At 35.1% G+C, this 25875-nt stretch overlaps 2 non-coding genes across 2 annotated transcripts; both read right to left on the bottom strand.

Annotated features, from left to right (window-relative positions):
* Nucleotides 1-402: 402 nt before the first annotated feature.
* TRNAL-AAG lies at nucleotides 403-483 on the bottom strand. The gene has a single exon. It is a non-coding gene; the product is annotated as a tRNA-Leu (tRNA).
* Nucleotides 484-5551: 5068 nt separating this feature from the next.
* Nucleotides 5552-5632, bottom strand: TRNAL-AAG. Its single transcript has one exon. It is a non-coding gene; the product is annotated as a tRNA-Leu (tRNA).
* Between the last annotated feature and the right edge of the window lie 20243 nt (nucleotides 5633-25875).

The following is a 25875-nucleotide window of genomic DNA, read 5'->3' as shown; positions in this document are numbered from 1 at the left end:
ATCTAAAAGCACTAATCCAAACTTAAAAATTAGATTACCAATAAGATGGAATGATACTCGTTTTTAATTAATTGAGCCGGGATAATCAAATTCCATAGTTGTGTTCTAAAAAATTGTCAATCAAATACTAACTATGAATTTGATTCTCATTCCTAATGTATAAACCCATGAACCAAACGCACTCTAAATGATAAATTAGGATTAGCTTATGGGTTATAAATATTCGGTTAAATGTTTAATGACATGAATTTGGTTACTTTGGAGTACGACAGAATAAGTAATTATTTACATGTTAAATATAAATCATGAGTAATAAAGAATTAAGATAAACTTTTTTTTTAAAATGCACAAATGAATCATTTAGCATAAAGTGGTTCGTGTATATTTAGTATAGGGTCTAGATGTTGAGAGTGGGATTTAAACCCACGCCCTTTAGGACCAGAACCTTAATCTGACACCTTAGACCGACTCAGCCATCTCAACTATTATGTTATTCACCTTCACAAATTAGTTTAATACTAAATATTGATATGCCATCTATTACTAGTTATGTTTTGATAACTCGATATGCCATCTGCAACCAGTTTGCTTTCAAAAGAAGACAGAAGAGTATTGTTTTGGGAGACTTAGATGCACTCAAAGAGATCCCAACGTTCACTGAATGAATTCAATGTGAATATTTAAGTATATATGGATTTAAAATTTCTCATGTAAGGAAAATATATTACTCATGCAAGGTTAGTCATTTATGTAGTTGGTATGAAAAATAATTACTCAATTAGCTCTAAAGTAGCAGTTTCTGCATTGTAGGATGTTATTATATACTTCGTATTCGTAAAGCAAGTAAGGAACATGAGATTAGTGATACCAAAAAGTTGTAACCATTAGTATATTTGATTGTTTGAGGAGTTTGAGTGAATGGATCATCTTATGTACTCAAGCCCGGCTCTACGCAAGTGCAGATTGGGCCCGGTTCTGGATAAGGGCAGGCTTGGTCCATACTGGGAGGGGTCCCACCCCACTCCTTATGTATAGGCAAATTATGCTATAGACCCGTGTCCAGTATGTACATGGTGGACACGCTGTACATTCATAATTTCTATACTGTAGAATCATAATTTCTATATTGTAGATTCATAATTTATAAACTGTAGATTCATAAAATTTATAATGTAGATTCATAATTTCTATACTGCACATTTATAATTTCTGTACTGTAGATTCATAATTTCTGTAATGTAGATTCATAATTTCTAAACTGTATAGTTATCAAATTATGAATCTACAGTACAAAAATTGTGAATGTGCAATATGAAAATTATGAATCTACGTTATAAATTTTATGAATCTATAGCATAAAAATTATAAATCTACTGTATATAAATTATGAATCTACAGTACGGAAATTATGAATGTGCAGTATAGAAATTATGAATCTACAGTACAGAAATTATGAATGTGCAGTATAGAAATTATGAATCTATATTATAAATTTTATAAATCTACAGTTTAGAAATTATGAATCTACAATATAGAAATTATGGATCTACATTATAGAAATTATGAATGTGTCTCGTGTCCACCATGGTGGACACGGGTCCAGGGCATAACGCTCCGGCAAATTATGCCCTGGAAACGTGTTCACCGAGAATGGTGAACACACGGCCAAACGACGTCGTTTTTAGGCAAAAAAAAAAAAAAATTCGCGGATGTGGAGTTAACGGCACGCGTTGATCAAATTATGAATTTTCTGTTATGAGAATATAAAATTCATAATCGCATAACAGAAAATTCATAATCGCATAACACAAAATTCATAATCGCATAATAGAAAATTTATAATCGCATAACAGAAAATTCATAATCTCATAACAGAAAATTCATAATCTCATAACTGAAAATTCATAATCTTATAACAGAAAATTCATAATCTCATGGTTCCAAAGTGAATGTGTAGGCATGGTTCCTAAGTGAATGTGCATGCATGGATTCATAATTATGAATGTCCGTGATTTCGGACGGGAATGTGTAGGCATGGTTCCAAAGTGAATGTGCAGGCATGAATTCATAATTTATGAATGTCCGAAATCATTGTTCACCTCAAATTAAAGTGAAACTGCAAAATGTGAAAATGAAGAAGAAAAGTCACGCAATTAATTAAGAAAAAAAAAAAGAAGAAGAAGAAGATAACGGTGGTCGGTGTACTAACACCGTTGGAACCGTGTTCACATTCCATGGCATAATGCTCCATAACGCTCCCTATGTATGTGTATATAGTATGTATAAGTATAAGTAAATAATATATATGCAAGGAGAAAATTTCAATTTTTGTCCACTGACTATTGGGGTTGTGTTAATTGCAACACTTGACTTTCAAAAATATTAATTTAGTACCTTGACTATGCAATTTCTATCAATTTTGGTCACGCCGGCCAAATCTCACCAGAAAAAATTTAAGAGGTTAAATAATAAGGGTATTTTAGTCATTTTACTCACCAATCCTTTCTTCTCCGATGAGCTACTCTCCAGGCGACGATTTCTTCAATTCTCCAATGAGCTTCTCTTCATTTACTCATCTTTTCATACCCACAGCGCTGTCATTAGAAAATTAAAGCATATTGAGTCCGTCTAGTCAAATTATAGAGCCCCTACCACTTAAGCATTTTCTCAAATCGGAAGCTTGGAGTTTGAAGACAGGATTTTGAAGATGAATTTATTACCGTCCCAGATGCCAAACGAGGAATCGGATTCGGATGATGAGGTTTTGACGTTGAGATTCAGGAAGTTAGTGAAGTTGCTAGCGTGGTAGTTCTTCGGGTGATGAATTGAGCCGCCGGTCTCGAAGGTATCCCTGCGATGGTGACCGTGGCCATGCGGCCGCCGCCGACAACATGGCACTCAAAGATTCTTATGGAGCTGATTTTCGGGTTGGGATGGATTGGAATAGGAGCGAAGGAAATGCGCGACGGTGGAGTAGCTGATCCCACTGCCTAGTATGCATACTGCCGGCGGAGATCGCTGCGATTCGGAGGTGAAAATCAATAAAAGGAAGAAGAAGGAAAAAGCGAGAGTTCTCTTCATTTTCGTCAAGATTTCTGCTAGACGAGCAATGACAGGATCTGTAGTTACTAAACCAATTTAATTTACTCATATTTTCTTTCTCCAAAGCTCATCTTTAATTTACTCATCGTCGCCGGTAATGGAGAACCTGAGAAGAAAGAGAAAATGAGTAAAATGACTAAATTATCCTCATTATTTGACCTATTACATTTATCCGGTGAGATTTGGCCGGCAATTTGGCCGGCGTGACCAAAATTGATAGAAATTGCATAGTCAAAGTACTAAATTAACATTTTTGAAAGTCAAGTGTTGCAATTAACACAACTCCAATAGTCAATGGACCAAAATTGAAATTTTCTCTATATGCAAGTTTAAATGAAATATGATATAGCTTAGTTGGTAAATTAGACGATTTTCATTACAACGGTCATGTATTTTAGAAATAAATTATTGGTACTTAGAAATAAATTTCCCATATATTCATATTTATAACATGTATTTTTTTGTGAGCGTTATAATAAGTTTTTAGCGTTTTTGCCCAACGAATCTAAGCTCCTACCACTAGGGTTCAAACCTATGACTATCCATTTATACTGTATTTTCTATACAAACCATTTTATTCAATTAATTATGTTTCATATTTTGTAATGAATATTTTTTATCGCGTTTTAAAATATTTTAATTTCTCGCCTCTAGTCAAAAAGTTTTTAGCTCCTTCATTTTTTTTAAAATTTTGTTTTATAAATTTTTATTAATAATTAATTTATTATTTATTATGATAACAATGTTATTGTTTGTAAGCTTATTTAATTTTAAATTATTTTTTTATAATTTATAATTATTTATTTATGAAGGCACTAGTGTTGTTATTAATTATTTTACATTTAGAAAAACATCTATAATTTTTTTTCATGATTATTATTGTTGTGTATGTAAATTCTTTTTAGAACTTGTGAATCTTATTTCAAATTATTTGATATTAGTATTTTTTTTTTCTTATGTAATTTAAATCTTAGGTATAAAAGTATATGTTAACTTTAATAGGGCCTAATTTTTTCATCATACCCCGAACTTATAAAATGATAAGACTAGGCTTGAATGAGAATAAAAAATTTAAAAATACAAAATATAAAAAATCATGATAATTGATCCTAATTTAGTGACATCCAGAGCACCAATATGAACAAAAAAAAAAAATTTTAAAAATAGGGAAAATGATCAAATAGGCCCTCGAACATTAGCTTAAAAGTCAATTAGGCCCCTAAACTCTTTAAAGGTGCAATTACACCCATCAACAATTTATTTAAGTGCAATGAAGCCCAAAAACAAATTAATGACCTGCTATCACAGGTCATTAGGGTTCAGGCCACCTTCAGGCGAATTTTCCGGCAAAAAAAAAAAGTGATCGGAGAAATTTTCGACAAAAGAAGTGACCGGCGAAATTTTCAACAAATCTGGGTGGGTTGCTGGTAACTTTTTTTTATCGGAAAATTCGCCGGAAGGTGGCCTGAACCCTAATGACCTGTGATAACAGGTCATTAACTTGTTTTTGGGCTTCATTGCACCTAAATGAATTGTTGATGGGTGTAATTGCACCCTTAAAAAGTTTAGGGGCCTAATTGACTTTTAAGTTAAAGTTCGAGGGCCTATTTGACCCTTTTCCCAAAAAAATATCTAAAAGCATAAATCTAAACTTAAAAAATCATATATTAGCAATAAGATTGAATCATACTCATTTTTAATTAGGAAAATGAGATTTTTTAATTAGGGGTAATCAAATCCTATAGTTGTATTCTAAAAAGTTGACAATCAAACACTAATTATGATTTTGAACCAAACATACCCTAAATGTTAAATAAGGATTAGCTTATGGGTTATAAATATTCTGTTAAATGTTTAATGAACATGAATTTGGTTACTTTGGAGTATGACAGAAAAATAATTAATTACATGTTAAATATAAATCATGAGTAATAAAGACTTAACATAAACCGTTTTTAAAAATATATATATATATATATATATCATTTTTTTTTTTTGAATGTTAGTGGCCCTATTACATTGTAATATCTGTTCATATACTTTCTCAACCTACTGAAACACAAAGAACCAATAACGCATCCACTGAGGGGCTTGAACTTGTAACCTTCCAAATGAAAGTCCAACCCGGGTACCATTAGACCACATAGTCTTGGTATATATATATATATCATTTGAAATGCATAAATTAATCATTTAGCATAAAGTAGTTCGTTTATTTATAATGTAATGGCTACTGAAACACAAAGAACCAATAACGCATCCACTGAGGGGCTTGAACTTGTAACCTTCCAAATGAAAGTCCAACCCGGGTACCATTAGACCACATAGTCTTGGTATATATATATATATCATTTGAAATGCATAAATTAATCATTTAGCATAAAGTAGTTCGTTTATTTATAATGTAATGGCTCTAATGCAAAACTGATCCAAGTATAAAAAACGTTGATGTTGAGAGTGGGATTTGAACCCACGCCCATTCGGACCAGAACCTTAATCTGGCGCCTTAGACCAACTCGGCCATCTCAACCACTGGTTTATTGTCCTTCACAAAATATTTTAATACCTAAATGTTTATATGCCATCTATTACTAGTTATGTGTTGATAACTCGATATGCCATCTGCAACCAGTTTGGTTTCAAAAGAAGGCAGAAGAGTATTGATTTGGGAGACTTAGACGCACTCAAAGAGATCCCAATGTTCACTGAATGATCATTCAATGTGGATATTTAGGTATGGGTTTAAAATTGCTCATGTAAGGAAAATCTATATATATATTGTTCATGCAAGAAAGGTTAATCATTATGTAGTTGGTATGAAAAATAATTGCGCAATTAGCTCTAAGTTGGCGGTTTCGATCTGCATTTTGGAAGTTATTATATACTTCATATTCGTAAAGCAGGGAACATGATGAGATTAGTGATACCAAAAAGTTGTAACCATTAGTATATTTGGTAATTTGAGGGGTTTGAGTGAGTGAATCATCTTATGTACCATTAAAAAGAGAAAATTGAAAACCTGATGAGAGGGTTTCAACACCTAACGTCAACTTTTACTTCTCTTATGTGAAATCATTTTATATCTTAATTTGATTCCAACTATGAACTCAAGGAATCTCAATTATTCATATATATGAATTTGTTAATTAAAACTAATAAAATCCTATTTTCCAATTTTTTTAAGTACTATTGACTCTGTTACAATGTAGTATTTGTTCCTATCTACTTTCTCAACCTCTTGAACTCATTACCTTTCATTTGGGAGAGTCGCTTCATATATGCAACTGGACCTCAATTCCTAATTTATCCAATTTTAGTACATATATTATGTAAAAACATTATTAAACACACGTGTTATACGAATATAATAAAATAAGCTTCAATTTATTTCCATGTAAGAGAAGACCACACCAACCCTCACCTTTTTTTTTTTTTTTAATAATGTTGTTGTATGAGCTATACATATTTATTAATGTACTAGCATTTTGTACGCGTGATGCGTAAAAATTCATACTCAATATTAAAAATAGTGATAAATACAAATAATTAAAAATTATAATTTGAATTATATATACACAAATAATATATGTATTTTTTACAGATACATATATAATTTATCATTGATAGAAATTTAATTAAAATATAATTAAGTATTAAATTAATATATAATGATTTTAATAAAATGATAATTAAAAGATAGGAAAAAGATATGATGGATATAGGTGTATAGTAATAATGATGTGTTATTAATGTTAGAATTAAAAACTAACGGTGTAAGGGTAGTTTTGTCTAATAACATTGGAATGTACAACATTTAAAGTAAAATGTACACATTTATTTGCATAAAAGAAGAGGGACAAAAATCAAGGATATAACTTTAATTGAGGCTTATTATGTTTTTAGATATTGAGTTTTTTTTTTTTTTTTTTTTTTTTTTTTTTTTTTTTTGCACTTTTGGTCCCACGACTATAGTGGCACTATCAAGATTGATTAGCGACTTTCAAACCTTGCAATTTCAGTCCATGACTACTGTTTTTGTTGTAAAAATGATCCTTCCAGCCAATTTTTCGTCAAAATCTCACTGGAGAAAAATTCCCCATTTCAAGCAGGGATAAAATAGACATTTACATTGACCTTGCAATCTTGGACCACTATTGACATCTTATTCTGACCAAAGTGCGAAAAAATCAAACAAAAACAAAATCCAATTGCCAGATACGAAAAATTGGGTTTGAAAATGGCAATCGATGTAGCCATTATGTTTTCCTTCGATATAAAGACGATGAAGATCGGCAATGGATGACGTGTTGAAGATGGCAATCGATGTTTTCCTCTTGTTCGCAGATGGGTTGATGAGATGAGAGCATATTAGGGTTTGTCTCTGGAGATTGAGTTTTTTTATATTTGATTTTTTCGCAATTTGGTCTGAATAAGAAGTCAACAGCGGTCCGAGATTGCAAGGTCAATGTAAATGTCTATTTTATCACTGATTGAAATGGGAAATTTTTTATCATGTGAGATTTTGACGGAAAATTAACCGGAAGGACCATTTTTGCAACAAAAATAATAGTCGTGAACTGAAATTGCAAGATTTGAAAGTCACGAATCAATCCTGATAATGCCACTAAAGTCGTGGAATCAAAAATGCAAAAAACTCTATGTATATTATATTGAGTGCATGCATAGAATTAAGTATCAATCACTCAGGGATATGAATCATATGATGTCATTCTTCCAAAAGGCTGAACCCCAACCCTAAGGGCCCCCACACCCCGGCCCGACAGAGCATTTGGGAGGATGTAAATCATTATTTAAATACTAAAAGTACATTATTTTATATAATGTACATTCAATACACAAATAATGTACTTTTAATACATAAAAAATGTACTTTCTTTTATGGTTCATACAACACTACTTGGACCATGGTCCACACAATAATTTGGTGGTCAAATAGGCCCCTAAATTTTATATGAAAAATCAATTAGAACCATAAATTTTAAAAGTTATAATTAAACACATTTAAGCTACTTGTCATTTTTGTGATACAGGCCCAATAGTTTATTATCCAATAGTTATTGCGTGGATCGTAGTCCACACAGCTGTGTGGACCACGCTACAAAAACGACGTCGTTTTGCTTAATTTTAGTTTTTTTTCGTGCGTCCAGCTGCAACATACATTTTTATAACTTATAATGTACATTATTCTAAAGCATAATGTACATTATTCTAAAGCATAATGTACATTATATTACCCCAGATGTTTCATTATTCTAACTCGTAATGTACATTATTTTAACACATAATGTATATTATTCTAACACCTAATGTACATAATTCTAACACATAATGTACATTATTTTTACTCATAATATTCACGACGATATTTCAGACAGTAGTCCACACAGTTGTGTACATTATTTTTACTCATAATATTCACGACGATATTTCAGACAGTAGTCCACACAGTTGTGTGGACCACAGTTCACACAATAATTTGCCTTTATTATCACCAGTAATAATTGGTACATAGCAGGACTCCGGGCTCCGGCTACTGATGAACAAGTGTCAGTTATGGTAGCCGAGACTCTAATTATCAGTGGATAATAAACTATTAGGCCCATATGCACAAAAATGAAAAATTGATGTGTTTAATTGTAATGTTTTAAAACTCAGAAGTCTAATTGATTTTTTGTATAAAGTTTAAGGGTCTATTTAACCATTTTCTCTAACTATTATAAAATTTTATTTATAACTTTATTTTAATATAAATAATAATAATAATCATCATCATCATTAAAATAATTAACATTTTTTTAAGAAATAACTTTGTAATACCTTCCATACAATTTATATTGCATACAATGTTACTCTATTGCACGACCACGTGCTAATTAATTCTTTTTTTTTGAATGCACGTGCTAATTAATTCATATGTCTTTCTTTGACAATCTCTTCATTCTGTAAATACATAATTGTTATTAAAACTCGTGGCTCCCAAGTCTCAAGTCTCAAGTCTCATTCATGTAATTGTTATTACAGCATCCAATAATATTAAGGATAATAATTCATATTATTCTTTATAACTTTTGATTTATGATGATATTAGATGGCAAATGTGATTATTTTTCTCAGGTTTCTATTAGTATTTCTTTTTTCTCGTTTGGTCAAAGAAAGTAAAATCTTATTAATTAGTGGATTAATTTTATTATGAATTTGTGTCTTTTCTTTGAGGGTCAGGTATTTGTCTCTTTTCTATTTTTGTTTTCTTTGTTATGCTTGCAATAAATTCATTCTTTAACTAGGACTATGTGGTCTAATGGTACCCAGGTTGGACTTCCATTAGGAAGATTATGAGTTTGAGTCTCAGTGGAGGCGTTATTGGTTTTTTGTGTTTTAGTAGGTTGAGAAAGTATATGAACAGATACCAGGGTCGTTCCAATCAAAATTGGGGTCCTGTGCAATATTTAGATTTGGGCCCCTTTTTTCAAATATTTTTTTTATATATAAATAATAGTTGTTCAAAAAGTTGTGTCAAAATTTCAAAATATAAATACTGTTTAAAAAAATACATCAAAAATTTCATTTAAAAATTGACATGTGACGTGCACACTTAGACGCAAAATCATCAACCAAACTTTTGATATCAATTTCTTCCAAAATGTCATTTTCAATAGAGATTAAAGCTAATCCATTGAGTCTCTCTTGCAACATACTTGATCGTAAGTAAGATTTCAACAATTTCAACTTTGAAAAACTTCTTTCTGCAGAGGCAACAGTAATTGGTATAGTCAATAATATTCGATATGCAATAGTAGCATTTGGAAAACAACCCAGCTGTTTCAATGAATTCAATATACTCACTGCTCCTATATTTTCTTTCGATAAAATCTCTCTAAGCAATTTTAGCTCAATATACAATTCATTTCCGTCAATATCACCACATTGTTCATCTCTCTTAAGAGCTGCTTCTAAACAAATGCAACAAGATTTCAAATCCATATCAGCCATCGATTGTAACTTGTGAGAACTAAACAAAAAACCAAAAGTTCCTTCATATACTTCATATTGCTCAAACCTCTGGGTCAATGAAATAATAGCTTGATCTACAATGTATAAAAAATAATTAACCCTAAAAGATTCTTCTGGAGATAATGAAGTATCATCAGCACTCTCATCAAATTGTCTTTTTCTACGAATTTTTCGCTTTTGAGGAAACACTGGCTCAATTTCTAATTCAGTCGCAATTTCCTTTGCATTATCCATGGCAGTAGAAAAACCATTTTCTCTATAATTCTTGAAGAAAGAAACTAACCCTTTAATTTGATTAATAGCAACATCAAGAAGCATATCTTTTGTTTGTAATTGCTTGCTAACTAAATTAACCGCAGATAAGATTTCAAACCAAATGATTGTGGCTAACAAAAATTCAAAGTTACTAAGTTCATTTGTAGCTAAAGATCTTGCCTCACTTTGAATTTTAGAATCACTGTCTGTATCTGCCACTTGAAGTAGGGCTTCTCGAATATCACTGATTTAAAATCTAATTGCTTTAACACTTTCCACACGACTTTCCCATCGAGTAGATGACAATGGCTTAAGAGTTAGATTTGTTACATTATTTTTTAAGATATGCCACCTCTTTGTGGAATTAGCAAATATTGTGTAAATACGTTGCACTACTCCAAAGAAATCCCTTGCTTTGCCACAACTGTTTGCAACGTCACACAAAGTCAAGTTAAGACTATGACTACCACAAGGAGTATAAAATGCTCTACGATTTATATCCAATAGTCTTTTTTGTACACCTTGATGTCTCCCTCTCATATTTGACCCATTGTCATAACCTTGTCCCCTAACATTATCTATATCAAGATCAAGTGATATCAACACATTTTGTAATACTTCAAAAAGACCTTGGCCAGTAGTGTCATTCACAACCAAGAATTCCAAGAAGAACTCTTCTATTTTAATTGGAAATGTTGATATATCCACACATCTTAAAATCAAAGACATTTGCTCTTGATGACTCACATCGGGAGTACAATCTAATATCACTGAAAAATATTTTCCTTCTTTGATTTTTTTGATGACCTTTGTTTTAACTGCAGTAGCAAGCATAAGTATCAATTCATTTTGAATCTTATGACTAAGGTAATGATGATGAATGTCACGATTTCTAGCACGTACAACATGCTCTTGAATGATAGGATCAAACTCAGCCAGCATTTCAATTAGACCCAAAAAATTTCCATTGTTATTTTCATACAACTTCTCACTTGTTCCACGAAATGCCAAGTTATTTTTAGCAAGATACTTCACAGCTGCAATAATCCTAAATAGTACTTTCCTCCAATATTCTTTTTCTTTCAAAAGTTGTTCTTGAGCCACTTTATCTATTGTCTCATTTTTTTTGTAATCTAAGACGCAACTCCATCCAAGTTGTCATATTAGTTATATGATCTACACTCGTTTCATGCTCTTTAAGTCTAACTCCAAGATGTGTCCAGTCCCTAAAACCTTCATTGACCAAAACACCTTTTCCTATACTTTTTTTAAAAATCTTGCAACAAAAACAAAACACCTTGTCAAGTTCTTTTGAATATATAAGCCAATCTTGATCACATTTCTCTCCATTTGGCAAATATCTTGTGTAAAATGCTGATGAAAACCTTCTAGAGAATTTATCTTTAGGACCTTTATTCATTGATAAATCTCGTTTTGGACCATCTTTCACAAGAATATCTATTAATTTAGAATCAAGGGCATCCCAATTTCTTGGATCATATATGTCAAATAAAAACGAATCATTTGGTTTATCACTATAACCAACATCATCTAAACAACTATCAACATTCTTATTATGTTCATCGTGACAGTGATACATATCATCATTGTGCACATTATCATTTAAATTCTTTCCAATCTCACAATCATCTTGATCTTCTATATCAAGATTAACATCTAACAATTTTTCCTTGACATCATCTTTTTGCTCATCTATTTGAGTTTTTTTTGTAACAAATTTTTCAAGAGCTCCCTTTTGAGATTGAGTTAGTTGCTCAATTCTTCTTTTCTTTTTACGCTTCTCAAACCCAGATGAATATTTTCTAGAAGACATGAAATCCTAAGAAAAAATAAAAATTTATTTAGAAACTCAATGAATGAATAATTAATCAAGAAAAGAATTCTTGAATATATTATTCTGAAATCAGAATTATTAAGTCATGTATATAAAACAATAAACAAGAATTGTGAAATAATACGCAATTTTAATTACTTGTCAAGAGAATTGAAGAACTTGAGAGTTTGTATGATAAAAAAAATTAAAAATCAGTAACACACGAGTTGAATCTGTCGTCTTTCTCAAATTTAAATTACCTAATCTAGTTCAAATACACAAATATTCAAATTAAATATAATTCAAATATCTAGAATTCAAAAATCAGATACAGTAGCCTCAAATTAAAAGAATAAAAATTGAAATACCTAGGTTGCAATTTCTGATAATCTTTGTATGTCTCGTCTAATCGTCTATCGTGCGGCTCTACAATTTCTGGTACTCTCTCTGCTATTTGTCTGCGCCTCTACGATTTGGCTCCCTAATCACATACGCTAGATAAACTAGATTAGGCTAAATGCTAATATATATTTAAATTAAATAGGTTTGTATTTCAGTTTTTGTAGGCTTTGTTTTATTGAAGAAAAAGAAAGGTATGTCAGCTTTTATTTAATCTTCCACCGATCAAAAGTCCCTATTGCCTAACAATCCTATTCCTAATAGATATACTATATATATTTTTTTTAAATTAAGGGGCCCCCAAATGCGGCGGCCCTGACAGATACTACAATGTAATAGAGCCAGTAACTTTCAAAAAAAAAAAAAAAAAAAAAACTCTAAATAATCAAGACTATGTGGTCTAATGGTACTTGGGTTGGACTTCCATTTGGAAGATTGTGAGTTTGAGCCTCAGTGAAAGCGTTATTGGTTCTTTGTACTACATTGTAATAGAGTCAGTAGCATTTAAAAAAAAAACTTAACTGTTCATATTAATCAATCACAACTACATTTTTGAGATTCATAAACCTTGTTTGACTATGGAGAATACCAATAAATAAAGAAATTACAAGATTAACAAAACCAAATTTAAAATAATAATAATAAAGGTTTATACTTGGTTTTCCTCAAGGTTCCACTTCTAGTTCCTTTGCTTGTAACTAAGAATAAGAAATTGTCGATGCAAAATTCAGACTTAAACAAACAAAGCACACAAAATCAACACCACCTCCACCAAGATTCAATCTCATGACCTTTGTAAATAAAGAAAATTGAATATAATATATTAATATTCAAAATTCTGATTACATGTCAAATATCAAATGCGGTGTGGGTACAAGATCTCTGGATGTCCTCTGATTCTTCAATTTGATGTCTTGAACACTCCACCATTGAAGGTCCTCCGGGTTTTAAGTGGCTTGATCTTCAAAGAAGGGCTTGTATATATAGCTTGTTCTTCTTGAAGAGACTCCGGGTTCAAATGGCTTGATCTTCAATAGAGGTTTGGATCAACATGCATCAACATATGGAGGAGGAAGGAATTTTACTTTAAGGATCACATTTTTATTGTGATCCTGAATAATATTTTTCTAGATGTTTACATCGCTTTTCCTAGGATGTGTGTGATTACATAGAAATGAAATGCCCTATTTATAGCTGTAGGATAGAGAGTTTTGATAAGCTCAAACTCTTTTGATATTATCTAATTAACAAATTAGATAATATCAATATTATCCAAAATATTTCAAATATATTCAAATATGCTAATATTGATAAATAATCAATATTTATCAAAATTTAAGCGTCTACAAATGCCCCCTCGAGACTTGCTTGTACACCATTTGAGAGCATATAACACTTGAAAGTATGTAGTGTAAGAAAGTCTTGACACTACAACTTAAAGATGTAAGGCCGTTTCAACTCGTGCCAAGGAGCCTTGAAAGATATGAGGCCGTTTTAACTCGTGCCAAGGAGTATCATTTAGCCTCCTCCATTTCAAATTTCATACAGGGTTTGCCCCCATATTGGTTGAAAGTGCCTATGAAGAAATGAGAGGCAGAGTTGTCCCACTGGGCGTGCCAATTTGTAAATAAAGAAAATTGAATATAATATATTAATATTCAAAATTCTGATTACATGTCAAATATCAAATGCGGTGTGGGTACAAGATCTCTGGATGTCCTCTGATTCTTCAATTTGATGTCTTGAACACTCCACCATTGAAGGGCCTCCGGGTTTTAAGTGGCTTGATCTTCAAAGAATGGCTTGTATATATAGCTTGTTCTTCTTGAAGGGCCTCCGGGTTCAATGGCTTGATCTTCAATAGAGGTTTGGATCAACATGCATCAACATATGGAGGAGGAAGGACTTTTACTTTCAGGATCACATTTTTATTGTGATCCTGAATAATATTTTTCTAGATGTTTACATCGCTTTTCCTAGAATGTGTGTCACCCATGTTTGATGAATTGTTAAAGCTTAAGTTGATTGAATTACCGGAGATGAAGCGTCCCGAAGAAGCTTCTAAAGCGGACGACCCCAACTATTGCAAGTATCATCGTCTCCTCGGACACCCGATTGAAAAATGCTTCGTCTTTAAAGATAAGGTGATGAGACTTGCTCGTGATGGAAAGATTGAGCTGGCTGATGCAACTGCCAGCACCAACCAAATTTCATGCGGAAGGTTCGCTCCGTTAGTTGAGGAGAGTGATGAAGAGGATGGGGGCAAGCAATACAAACGCCCGCTTCCATTTATTGTGAAACAGGCTACTAAGCAACAGCTGGAGTTACCACAGGTCAATCCCGTATGCGAGACGGATTGGGTAATTGTTAAAAGCAGGTTGACACACCTCTTGATCCAAAATGGAAAGGCAAGCAGGTTGTAGACCAAGCTCATTGCGACAAGGAACTTGTGTTCCCACTTGTAAGGATTGAAACATTAAAAGCAGCTCCAGTTAAACCGCTTAAAGATGAAGTTCAAGTTGGGACAAGTCAAACAGTGCCCGCTAAGCGCACTGGCGGCTTCGACCCTAATGCTTATAAACTTCTATTCAAAGCTGGATATGATCCCAAAGAGCCACAAAAGCTGGGGAAACTCATCCCAGAAGCTGGTGGTAAAGGTAAGTCAAATCAGCAAGAGCCGCATCAACGCAAGGGATTGGGTTACGTTCCCCCTAAGCCCGTGTGAATATTCATAAACAGAGCCACAAGTAATTGCATCACTTCTACAGATGAGGAGGAAGGTGACAAGAAACAGTATGTTTTTGATAGAATCGGAGATGTAGAATCACGACAATCAGTCTTCCGCAGACTTGGGCCGAATCCCAAACCGGCTAAGAGAAAATCAGTACATGACAAAATTGGGCCTACTCATAGTTCGAAGGAGCAGACCAACCCTCCTACTGAAATGGAACCCTCAAAAAGGCTCAGGAGTGCCGTTCCATCTCGCATGAGAAGGGAAGTTAATATCCATGTCTCGTGTGGTGAAGTTTTGAAGGTCCAACCAAGAACCATTGTACACACCCAAGTGCAAGAAAGAAGTCAAGAAAATATTGATTCAAGTTGCGAGGCAACACCAAGTCAAGATGAGATGGCATCGTCATTTCATATAACATTATACGATGAGATTCCAATCGAGGGTGAAGATGCAGAGGATGCACCTCAAGAGCTAGAAGAAGGGGTACAAGCCGCAGTGGACGAACTAAAAGAGGTGGATCTAGGAACTCCTGAAAGTCCTCGACCTATCTTCATTAGTTCACTCCTTTCCAACGAAGATGAAGAAATATATGTCACACTTTTGAAAGAATATATCGATGTATTTGCATGGACATATAAGGAGATGCCAGGGTTGGACCCAAAGGTAGCCGTGCACCGCTTGGCAGTGAAAAAGGGGTGTCGCCCGGTTAAGCAAGCTCAACGGCGCTTCCGCCCCGAGCTCATTCCCTCAATCGAAGCAGAAGTCAACAAGCTTATAGAGGCTGGTTTCATTCGCGAAGTTAAATACCCAACTTGGATATCCAGCATTGTGCCTGTGCGCAAGAAGAATGGCCAGATCCGCGTGTGCGTAGACTTTCGAGATCTTAATGTTGCATGCCCGAAAGATGACTTCCCGCTCCCTATCACAGAGTTAATGATAGATGTTGTAACTGGACACGAGATCATGTCATTCATGGATGGCTCATCCGGTTACAATCAAATCCGCATGGCGCCAGAAGATGAGGAGTTTACAGCGTTTCGTACGCCAAAAGGTATCTACTGCTACAAAGTGATGCCCTTTGGTCTGAAAAATGCAGGTGCTACATACCAAAGGGCCATGCAGACTATATTTGACGACATGCTGCATAAAATGGTGGAATGTTACGTAGACGACTTGGTTGTGAAGTCGAAACTTCACACAGATCACATGATGCATCTAAAACAAGTATTTGACCGCTTGCGGAAGTTTCAACTCAAAATGAACCCCTGAAATGTGCTTTTGGGGTTGCTGCTGGCAAATTCCTTGGGTTTACTGTTCGACATAGGGGCATTGAGATCGAACAAGCAAAGATCGACGCTATAATGAAGATGCCTGAGCCAAAGAACCTTCATGAGCTTAAAAGCTTGCAAGGGAAGTTGGCTTATATAAGAAGATTCATATCAAACCTAGCAGGAAGATGTCAGCCCTTTAGTCGATTAATGAAGAAGGGTGTCCCGTTTGTATGGGATGAGGCCTGCAAGAATGCATTCCAAAGCATCAAGTCCTATTTAATGAAGCTTCCTGTGCTGACTGCTCCAATTCCAGGACGTTCGTTGATCCTTTACATCTCTGCCCAAGAAAGCTCGGTGGGTGCTTTACTTGCACAAGAGAATGATAACGGGAAAGAAAATGCCCTTTATTATTTAAGTAGAATGATGACGCCAAATGAGCTCAAATATTTGCCAATTGAGAAGTTGTGTCTGGCCCTTGTATTCGCCATCAGGAAGCTCAAGCATTATTTCGAAGCGCATACAATTCGACTAGTTTCCAGGGCAAACCCAGTGAAGTATGTCATGTCAAAGGTTGTTCTTTCCGATCGACTTGCTAGGTGGTACTTATTATTTCAATAGTTTGAGATCACTTATGTACCACAGAAGTCCATCAAGGGGCAAGCCTTAGCAGATTTCCTAGCTGACCATCCAATTCCTGCCGAATGGGAGCTGTCCAGTGACCTACCTGATGAGGACGTGCTTGTGGTCGAAGTTTTACCTCCATGGAAGATGTACTTTGATGGAGCGGCACACAAAGAGGGGGCAGGCGCTGGAGTTGTCTTTGTTACGCCTGAAAGGGGAAGTGCTTCCTTATTCATTTACCTTGACAGAGCGCTGCTCGAATAATGTTGCCGAGTATCAGGCACTCATTTTGGGACTTGAAATTGCAGCCGATATGAAGCAACGAAGGGTTAACATATACGGGGACTCCAAACTAATTATCAACCAAGTACTTGGGGTTTACGAAGTAAAAAAGCCTGAGTTGATCCCATACAACATTTATGCAAAGACGCTCCTGCATTGGCTAGGAGATGCTACGATAGAGCACATTCCAAGGAAACATAATAAGCAAGCCGATGCCTTAGCTGCTTTGGCTTCAATTATATCACATCCTATAGATGAGGCTCGACTACGAGTATGCCAAAGATGGGTAGTCCCTCCAATCTTCGAGGGCGATGGCTCTCTTGACAACATTGTTGAACTCCCGACTGCTTCTGTCTATGAGGTAGATAAAGAGGATTGGAGGCAATCATTGATTGACTACCTTGTTGATGGGAAGTTACCTCAAGACCCTCGTAAGAGGGTAGATGTAAGACGTCGAGCTCCTCGCTTCATATATTTCAAAGATGCGCTATACCGGCGCTCGTTTGATGGTGTGTTTCTTCGATGTTTAGGCGAAGAGGAAGCTTTACAAGCGATGGAGGAGGCTCACTCTGGAGTGTGCGGTGTTCATCAGTCTGGTCCTAAGTTACATTTTCACATCAAAAGAATGGGTTACTACTGGCCTACGATGGTGAAGGATTGCATAGACTATGCTTGGAGATGTCAAGCATGTCAATTTCATGCGAACTTTATCCATCAACCTCCTGAACCGCTACATCCGACGGTAGCATCGTGGCCATTTGATGCATGGGGGCTCGATGTGGTTGGTCCTATTACACCCAAGTCATCAGCAGGGCATTCGTATATATTAGCAGCCATCGATTATTTCTCAAAGTGGGCTGAAGCAGTGGCTTTAAAGGAAGTGAAGAAGGAAAATGTTGCAGATTTCATCCGAGTTCACATTATCTATCGTTTTGGCATCCCTCGGTATATCCTAACCGACAACGGGAAACCTTTCGATAATAAATTGATGGATAAAATCTGCAAACTTTTTGAGTTCGAGCAAAGAAATTCATCAGCTTATTATGCAGCTGCAAATGGACTTGCCGAGGCTTTTAACAAAACTCTATGCAATCTACTAAAAAATGTGGTGTCGAAGTCAAAACGTGATTGACAAGAAAGGATGGAAGAAGCATTGTGGGCATACAGAACTACATATCGTACACCAACACAAAGCACTCCATACTCACTGGTTTACGGGGTTGAAGCAGTCTTGCCTCTTGAACGCCAAATACCTTCTCTAAGGTTAGCTATCCAAGAAGGCCTTACAGACGAGGATAATGTAAAGTTGCGGTTGGCAGAGTTAGAAGCTCGAGAAGAGATTGCAGGCCCAACAAAGTTTAGAATGCTATCAAGCTCGAATTTCTAGAGCTTTCAACAAGAGGGTAAGGATTCGCTCATTTCAGGTTGGTGACAAGGTGTTGGTGGTTCGTAGACCTATCATTATTACAAGGAAAATTGGGCACAAGTTTACTCCAAAATGGGATGGACCTTACGTGGTACAAGAAGCATACTCAGGAGGTGCTTACAAGCTAATTGATGAAGATGGTGTGCGAGTTGGCCCTATTAACGGGAAATTCTTAAAGATCTATCATCCCTAAGCACACGGACTACGTAATGAATGATATCCACAAAAAATGTAGCACGTGGTTAAACTGCTAATGCATCTCGCTTGTCTATGGGCGGGCCCAAGTCATAGACGCTCCTGGCCCGCATGAGTATAAACTGTGAACGGCTCTACTTTAAAAAAAAATAAAAATATAAAATAAATCATTTGAACAATGTTTGACTTGATCTCCTTCGTGAGAGTACGTAGGCAGCTTAGAAATTTTGTTGTCTAAGTTCAGTCATAACAAAATTTTTATATTTTCGTCCAAGATAGTGACTCTATTCAAGCACACGTTAATTATTGGCATGGGAAGGAGGAGAACAAGTCTAGGAAGCATTGTGAGTCTTGGAATGGAAAATAATTGTCAAAGCATGGATTCACGCAACAATTGGTTATTTTTTGGTATTATGGTCATATCTCGGTCTATAATAATCCGATTGAGGTGATCTGGGTATTGTTGGTAAGCTAACTTACAGAGCTACGACTTTCATGAAGACACCTAAGCTTGAATATGACTGTTGAAGGGTCAAAATTCGAGGGAAAGTGAAGGCACAAATCTGTCCAGAATATTCTATGTTCATATCTCATTTAAATCTTCCGAGGAGAGGGTATATGGGTAGTACTCATGGTTCTTTTTAGTGTGCATGGATATTAAAATGCAAGAGAAGTATGCTTCAACAATCCAAGTAATTATTGGGCCCTTTTGAAGGAACGAGCTACAACGAAGCAACAATACAAATTCAAAGCTATAATGGAAAAGCGAGCTAATGGAACGACAACTTGTGTGGCATCGAGCTATCGTTGAGCATGAGTAAAAAGAATTATTTCAATTGTTGATCATGAATTTCTTTGAACTTCTCTTTCGTGCTCAAGGGTCCAATTGTTAATGGCGGTGGATTAATTGCTATGATCGTTGTACATCACCAGGCTCTTTTGTCCCGTTAAACCGTTTGTGTTAAAATTATACCAAATTCAAAAAAAAACCGCGAGAAGAAGTGAGGTAATAAAAATGTTATTATAATATTATCATTATTATTATTTATTACTATTATTTATTAGTGTTATTAGTATAATGTTGAAAAGCAAAAAAAAAAAAAAACAAAACAAAAAAAAAAACAAAAAAAAATACAACAAAAAAAACAACATAAAAAAAGAAAAAAAAAATTAAAAAAAAAAAAACAGCAAAACAAAAACGGAATAAGCAAATAAAAAAAAAGGGAAGAAAAAATTAAAAAGCAATCAAGCAAAAGGAAAAAAGAAACAGAGAAACGAAGCAGAAAAAAAAAATGAAAAAACAAACGAAGCAGAAAAAAAAAAAAAAAAAAAAAAAAAAAACGAAAAAACAAACAAAGGTGTAGAGCTTTGTGCGCCTCATGAACATAGTATGTTGTCACCGTCCAAACATTTATTAATTCTCCATCTCCATTATAAATGCCTTCACCAGCATCACCTCCTATCTGCTAGTCTGCTACAGAGTATGTTTTATTTCCCCTTCCCTCAGTTTATACGGCAGCTTGATACTTCAACAGCGACTCGCACGGTGCCTAGGCTGAGCGTTGATCTCCAACAACGAGGGTTCTAGCAGTTTCCGTCGACGGATTTACGATGGTTGACGTCTAGCGACAGCACTGCATGGTTCCTGAGCAATAATAGCACCCATTTCCAGGGCATAAATAGTGAAGAAAAAATGTCATGCGATGTCCACGGTGAAGAGACAGAGTTGGACGACAGACTCCGGCAGTCTCCAGCAACTTCTGCAAAATAAAAAAAATCTTCCAGCAGCGGTGGTTTCCGGCAAGCAACACTCGCCAGTCTCCAGCAACATCTGCAAAAAAATAAAAAATAAAAAAATTCCGGCGACCAGCGGCTTTTGCGACGAACTTCGGCCACTCCCGGCGACTTCAACGAAGAACAGTCCCCGGCAAGCGACATCAACTTCCAACAGCAGCAATTGGCGATAGTCCGCGATCCACAAGGGGAGCAGCGGTCTCAAGCGGGGCAAGAGAAGAGGAAGAATTCCGGAGGCTTTTGGGCAAAACGGAGCTGGGCAGCGAGCGTTGACTGTAAAAAAAAAAAAAAAAACAAAAACAAAAACAAAAAAAAACAAAACAAAAAGAAAATTCCAGTAGACTCCGGCAAAAAGCATGGCTGGTGGTTGAGCGGTGATTCCTGGCGGTCTCCGGCGAACAACTCTAGCAGCTCCGGGTTCGTCCTACTTGAATGGAAAATTTCCGGTTGCTCTTCCTTCTCAGGTGCCCGGGAACCAACACCCTGCTTCGCAAGAGGTTGATGGTGGCGGCCTAAAAAAAACAGATGGGTTGGTTCGTCAGTCCTATCGTTTCCATTGCTGCCAGGTCCCTTTCTAGCCTTCATGTTGCAGGCAGGTCGTGCTTATTGCCTTCCCTTCCTATTCCTGTAAATAAAGATATGTATAGGGAGGGATGAAAGTAAAGATGAGGGTAGAGATAATTTACCTTGCTAAAGGAAGGCCGGATTGCTATCTTTTGTTCCGTTGATGGAAAAGCTGATGGATTGTCGTCCTATTTATAGTGTATCATTAAGGGAGGAATATGGTTGGAATTAAATTGAAACTCAGAGTGTGATTGAGCTTGTGTGGTGGGGAATTCGTTTGTTACTGAAGTTCCGCAGGAGATAAATTTGAGTCAATTATTTTTTTGTTTTTGAGTGATCGATGATCATCAGTGTGAGAAGTTTGACTTGAGTTGATGGGCTTAGAATGTTAAATGAGTCAATGGACATTAAGATTAATGTCTAACATAGCAAAAACTTCATACCGTTGGGCTCATAGAATAGCACTACATCAATTTCATCCTCAAGTAATTTTGGGCTCAAGAAAGGAATGTCCAAGTGTGTAACTGGGCTTATTGAATTAAAATGCATTGCGTCATTATCATTTGTGGTTAAAGTAATTTTGTGTTCGTGGAATATTCCAGCACATAATTCGGCTCATTTTGTGTCAATTTAATTTCTTAATTTGGGTTCGAGAAATGTCCAGACACACGTTTGGGCCCATGGAGTTTAGATGCACTACGATGAGTTTAAAGGACTGTTTGTTAAGTTTCAAGACTTCCTCGCTCCAAGCACATTAAGCGGCATGTCCCGGCAAGTCTCGAGGGGGCAATTTGTAGACACAAAAAATTTGAACACAACAAATGGACTGATAAATGGTTATTGGACCGACATCCGGATTGATTATTGGGCCAATTTAATTAATTGGATCATAGAAATTAAATTGATTTAATTAGTCAAATTAAATTTGATTTTGGGCTATTGAATTAATTGATTAGTTGGCCCAAGCCCACTTCATATTTGAATTTAAATTATAATTATAATTATAATTTAAATACAATATTAATTTTATTATATTTGAATTAGATAATTTTAATTTAATTTGAATTTGAATTAGATTATACAATAATGAACCTGGACTTGATCTTGGACAATGTTCATTTTCCTAATTAATTAATTAATTAATTAGTTAACTAAAAAGGGGAGTTGGTTGAGGAATTTTGGTTAAGCTTTTGGTATAAATAGAGCCTTCATTTCATTCCAAAATACACTTGAAAGCTGGAAGAACTTGAAGGCTTAAGGAGTTGAGAGCATTTGAAGAGCCCGAAGGCATTGAAGAACGCTTGAAGTTGAAGGCATTTTTGTTGATTTTGCAGGCAATTTGAATCCATTGCAGGTACTTTGGAGCTTTGCAGAATTGATTGTCTCGAAGATATTGAAGTCTTTTGAAGGCGTTTGAGGATCTTAAAGCAGCTTGAATCCATTGCATGTGTTTTGAAACTTTGCAGGGTTGATTATTTCTAAATTCTTGACGCTCGTTGTTGGAAGTTACGCCACTTAAATCCCGGAAGCTACGCCACTTGAATCCCGGAGGCACGCGCCAATTGAATCCCGGAGGCTACGCTAATTGAATTCCGGAGGCACTTCCATAGATAACGTCAGTGAAGAATCAGAGGACTAGACAGAGACTTTGTACCTGCATATTGAATTATAAACACGCTGTACACACGGAATTTTGTGAATTTTGTATAGTGTGTGTATAATTCAATGCAGGTACAAAGTCTCTGTCTAGTCCTCTGATTCTTCACTGACGTTATCTATGGAAGTGCCTCCGGAATTCAATTAGCGTAGCCTCCGGGATTCAATTGGCGCGTGCCTCCGGGATTCAAGTGGCGTAGCTTCCGGGATTTAAGTGGCGTAACTTCCAACAACAAGCGTCAAGAATTTAGAAATAATCAACCCTGCAAAGTTTCAAAACACATGCAATGGATTCAAGCTGCTTTAAGATCCTCAAACGCCTTCAAAAGACTTCAATATCTTCGAGACAATCAATTCTGCAAAGCTCCAAAGTACCTGCAATGGATTCAAATTGCCTGCAAAATCAACAAAAATGCCTTCAACTTCAAGCGTTCTTCAATGCCTTCGGGCTCTTCAAATGCTCTCAACTCCTTAAGCCTTCAAGTTCTTCCAGCTTTCAAGTGTATTTTGGAATGAAATGAAGGCTCTATTTATACCAAAAGCTTAACCAAAATTCCTCAACCAACTCCCCTTTAGTTAACTAATTAGGAAAATGAACCTTGCCTAAGATCAAGTCCAGGTTCATTATTGTATAATCTAATTCAAATTCAAATTAAATTATAATTATCTAATTCAAATATAATAAAATTAATATTATATTTAAATTATAATTATAATTTATAATTCAAATTCAAATATAAAATGGGCTTGGACCAGTTAATTAATTAATTCAATGGCCCAAATCAAATCTAATTGGGCTAATTAAATTAAATTAATTTCTATGATCCAATTAATTAAATTGAACCAACAATCAATCTCAACACTGGCCCAAAACCATTTTAGCAGCCCATTTGTTGGGTTCAAATTTCCTGTGTCTACAACCTCCCACATGAAGGAGATCACTACATGCTATCTGAGCACAAGGTGCTTGGCAACACATGGTCATGTTTAAAACACTAAATATAATAGGAATAAGGTTCAAATTGGCCACTGAACGTAACTTGAAAATGCAATTAGGACACTGAACGAAAAAAAAAATGCAATTAGATCATTGAACACTCCAAATGTATGCAATTTCACCAGGTTATCATCAATTTTAGCAGGTTACCTGCTTATGTGGCAGCTGAGTTGACATTTTTAATAATTTTTAAATAAATTTTAATAATTTTTTTAAAAAAATTAAAAAAAAAAAAAAAAAAAAAAGACAGGTGGCCATCGGCCACCCCGTTGTTTTTTATTTTTTTTAAAAATTTATTACATCACAAGTTATATTTTATATTAAACTAATTAAGTTCGAACTAAGTTATATTAAATTAATTAAATTCAAAGTAATAATTGAGAAATCAAATTATTTTAGTGTAGAAATTTGGTGTTTTGGTGTTAATGGGTTGGAGATTGAATAAAATTTGATGTGAGAATATTCTTTCTGATGTGACATTTGAAGAAAAAATTTGGTGTTTTGGTGTGAATTGGGTTGGAGATGCCCTAAGCCATATTCTTCAATCTTCACCACTCCACTTCGATCTACAGCATTCAACCCAACCCTACCCTAGATCTTCATTCTTCTTTACAATCACTGACTTTGAATTCCTATTCACTCCCATTTCTCTTCTTCACATCTGAACTACACTTTCACCCGCTTCCTACATTGCCATTTCACTCAACATTTTCATATTCGCTTGCGTCACTGCCGTGATTTTCCCTGCCCCTTTTTCTCACAAACCCGTCTTCTGATCTATGGGGATGAGCTCAATTTCTTGGGCTTCGATCTATTATTTATATATATATATATATATATATATATATATATACACACACCCTATACTTATATCGATAGATAGATTGAATTATATATATATATACACACACACACTGACACACACATAGAGACATAGAATTACATTGTTTATTTAGTGTTTGATGGCAACGCAATCTGGGAATGCGGTGAATTCCGTGGCGGAGGCGGCGCGGGAGTGGTGGTGCACCACCACCATCACTACTGGAAATTATGGAATTTCCGACCACCTGAAAATGATCTTAAATCAAGTCGAAAGTAAAAAGTGGTCAGAAATAGCAACAAAGATTTTTCTGGATACCAAAAGTGGTCGAAACAAGACTTTCGACTTGATTTAAGATCATTTTCAGGTGGTCGAAAATTCCATAATTTTCAACAGTGACCAGCAGCATCAAGTGGACGAGAGGGATGCCTTCACGGGGAGTTTGTGGCGTCAAATGCTATAATCGATGCCTTGTGTCATCATCTGAGGCTGCCAAGAAAGGTATCCTTACATTGTTTTCTTGAAATGTGATACTTGTTTCTTGCTTTATTTATATTGGATTTGCCAAGTGAAATATAAGGGGGGATCATATCATATTTCTAATTCTGCTATTTCTAATTGGATTATGGGGCCTGTTAGCATTTATATTACTAAAAACCAAACTTGCAAATTGATAGTGTTGCATTTACTGATGTTAGTTCATAACAGGGAAAAATGAATTAAGCCTTAAAAAGTTAGATTGATTTAATAGATTGCTCCTCATAACTCATAAGCCTTCTGCTTTTTGCAAATCCCCTTACAAAGATTTGGTCACATTGGGAACTTCACATTGCCTTATAGAGATGATTGCTACTAGTAGTGGTATGAAGCAAGGGATTTGGAAGTGAAATTAT

The sequence above is a fragment of the Ipomoea nil genome, unplaced genomic scaffold (genome assembly GCF_001879475.1).
Source record: "Ipomoea nil cultivar Tokyo-kokei standard unplaced genomic scaffold, Asagao_1.1 scaffold1129, whole genome shotgun sequence".
Classification (NCBI taxonomy): domain Eukaryota; kingdom Viridiplantae; phylum Streptophyta; class Magnoliopsida; order Solanales; family Convolvulaceae; genus Ipomoea; species Ipomoea nil.
This window is presented reverse-complemented; position numbering and strand designations above follow the sequence as displayed.